This window comes from Triticum dicoccoides, chromosome 4A (assembly GCF_002162155.2).
Source record: "Triticum dicoccoides isolate Atlit2015 ecotype Zavitan chromosome 4A, WEW_v2.0, whole genome shotgun sequence".
Classification (NCBI taxonomy): Eukaryota; Viridiplantae; Streptophyta; class Magnoliopsida; order Poales; family Poaceae; genus Triticum; species Triticum dicoccoides.
The window spans coordinates 606,487,093-606,490,392 of record NC_041386.1 but is presented as its reverse complement, the minus strand read 5'-3'; positions in this window follow the sequence as shown (position 1 = coordinate 606,490,392).

Below are 3,300 nucleotides of genomic sequence, written 5' to 3'. Positions count from 1 at the left end.
ACACCGCGCACCCTCCCCCGCTCCACCGGCATTACTGTTTGATGTAATTTTTAAAAAAATTATTACTGTCTTATAAAAAATATTACTATTATGACTTAAACAAGTTTGAACATATTTAAACACAAATAAGTATCAAACAACATTTTAAATGGATAAAAAAATTGTGGAGCCTGGGAATCGAACCCAGGACCTCCTGGTGTGAGAACTGGCTGCTGACCAGTCGAGCTAGTAGAGGGAACTTGGTGTGGATCAGGTCAGGTGGAAGATAACCTGTTGGCTCGAGCAGAAATCAAAAAAAAATACTAATGGCGCACCACGGTGGGGTGCGCCATTAGTATGGATATACTTATGGCGCACCGAGGGGTGGTGCGCCATTAGTATTGTGCCCGGCCCCATCCATATTCCCCTCCCTCCCCGGCCCCTCCCTATCCCCTCTCTCTCCCTCGCCCTCGCCCTCGATCCCCTTCCCCTCTCCTCTCCCGACGCCGCTGCCCCGCCGCCCCGACATCCTCCCCGCACCCCACTCCCCGGCATCCTCCCCGCGCCCCATCCCGCTCTTCACCTCCGCCTCGCCCTCTCACCACGGCCACAGAGGCTCCTGGATCTGGACCAGCCGCCGCCGGACAGCAGCAGGTCAGTATGCCTCTCTCTCTCTCTCCATTCATGTACCTTCCCCTGGCCTGCTGTGACTCACTCAACCCCCATTTGCATCTAGGCAGGCGGCATCCGTCACCGGCAGGCAGGCGACATCCATCACCGGCAAACCTCCCACGCATCGTGCCTCGGACGCACAGCAGTAGGTCAGACCCCCCTCTCTCTCTCTCTCTCTCTGGCACGATGAGTTATAGGATCAATGCCTAAGTTTTGTTGAGCACAAAGATTTCTTTTCTGTAAGCATTGGTATTATGTGCTTCCCATAGTTGGTATAAGATGATTTAAGCTTAACAAACAAAATGCACACCGAAACACCCCCAATTCCAGCTCCTTGAATTCTTAGAACTATGGATACCCAGCTCCACTAATTCATGGGCCTGTTTGCGAGAGCACCAGCTCTAAATAAACTGTTAACATCAGTTGGATGTTCAAGCAATTGGCATGCCATGGCATAGAGGTACAGAAATCTTACACAGGGTCAGCACCAGCTTCCAGTAACAGTTTCAAGCATGTAGTTAAACCTTTCATCTCAGGAGCAACAACCGAAGGGGCTACAAGACCACCATTGACATCTGCACCAGCCTGCCAAAAAATACTATATATTACAAATCGGTTTGTAGAGGAACTCTCTATGGGCTGTTAGGTTCATTGCCGATTAGACATGGTGTTTTCTTGTGTTAAACCTTAGTGTAGAGCGGCCACAAAAATGTCTCAAAGGTAGCTCAAACAATAAACACCATCAAAGAAGGCCAAACCTACTTTAGTGTCGAAAAATATAGCATTGAGCAAAAAATTGCTTAAGTAATTCTAACTTTCCAAGGCCTAACACAACAAAAATGAATACTGCAGGCACGATACCTCCACCAGGAGCTTTACACATTTCAGTGAGGGAGCAGTTATAGCAACGAGAAGAGGGGTGTCAACACCACCGGGTAGTTTCTTGTTACACTGGCATAAACAGATTACACACGATTTACTATACTGAAGTAAGATGTAGGAAAGAGCAAACAAATAGAAGGAAGAATGCATTTGTTGTCTTGTGGCCTTCTGTAAAAGAGAAAGGGAAAAATCAATAGCATTGCAAAAGCAAACATGTATCAATTGAAAGGAGGAGAAGTAGTTCATTTCATAGAGTAAACATTAGCACTATTTGACAGTAAAAGGTTTTAGCTAATTTGAATTAACTGAAAGCAGCAGTACATCATTTTTATTGACAGTAAAATGTTCAAAGAAACAGATATGTAAAAACCCCATAGTTATGTCTTTCGTACAAGATGCCATGAAAAGGTCTGCCATTTTCATAGAAGAGCAAACCGGCCTGCCTTTCGGCCTTTTGGTTGCAAGTGCATTTCACTCAAATCACTCAGTAAGTGATGGCATTCCTTGTGAAATGTTCAAATTAGCTAAAACCTGTGCATATGTAAAAGGTTCAGTAAGTGATGACAGTAAAATGTTCAAAGAAACAGCTGAAACTCCTCTACCGGTGGTTGCACTTGTCTGCAGGATATGTAAAACATTTTTATTGACACTAAAATGTTCATTTAGTTTCAGTAAACAAATATTGCCAAGCATGACATGGCCTTTGTGATCTCCTACTCCTGAATTTTCATGTCACTTGTGCTATTAGTTGTTTTTTGACAGTAAAAGGAATTTTCATGTCACTTGTGCTATCAGTACACTACAAGTGAATTTTCATGTCACTTGTGCTATTTATGTGGTCTGAAACTTGTCAAGTGATGCTGCTGCTGCTATATGCGAGTTGCTGCTGCTAGTTGTGATTTTGTCAAGTGATGCTGCTGCTACTTGTGATCTTCTAAAATAACCCCTTTCTCCTGAAACGTTGATTAATTTCCGTTTCAGTTGAGAAATGGGGTACTCCTAGGTCAAGAAAATTAGCAAAGGTCATGCCCAATTTTCTTGACCTAGAAGGTGCCCGATTCTCAACCGAAATAAAAATTAATTTGCTTTAGTGGTTGGATTAGTTTAGTATTTTTTTCACACACACAGACACCCTCTGAAGAGAGTGCCGGATGGATGAAGTGGCGCCAAGCTTCTGGCATTCTCTGTGACAAGAGAGTGCCACAAAAGCTAAAAGGCAAGTTCTACAGGACGGCGGTTCAACCCGCAATGTTGTATGGCGCGGAGTGTTGGCCGACTAAAAGGCGACATGTTCAACAGTTAGGTGTGGCAGAGATGCGTATGTTGAGATGGATGTGTGGCCACACGAGGAAGGATCGAGTCCGGATGATGATATACGAGATAGAGTTGGGGTAGCACCAATTGAGGAGAAGCTTGTCCAACATCGTTTGAGATGGTTTGGGCATATTCAGCGCAGGCCTCCAGAAGCTCCAGTGCATAGCGGACGGCTAAAGCGTGCGGAGAATGTCAAGAGAGGGCGGGGTCGACCGATTTTGACATGGGAGGAGTCCGTTAAGAGAGACCTGAAGGATTGGAGTATCGACAAAGAGCTAGCTATGGACAGGGGTGCGTGGAAGCTTGCTATCCATGTGCCAGAGCCATGAGTTGGTTGCGAGATCTTATGGGTTTATCTCTAGCCTACCCCAACTTGTTTGGGACTAAAGGCTTTGTTGTTGTTGTTGTACTCAGACACCCTTGCTTGCCATGTGTGTGAGAGAGATAGTGAGA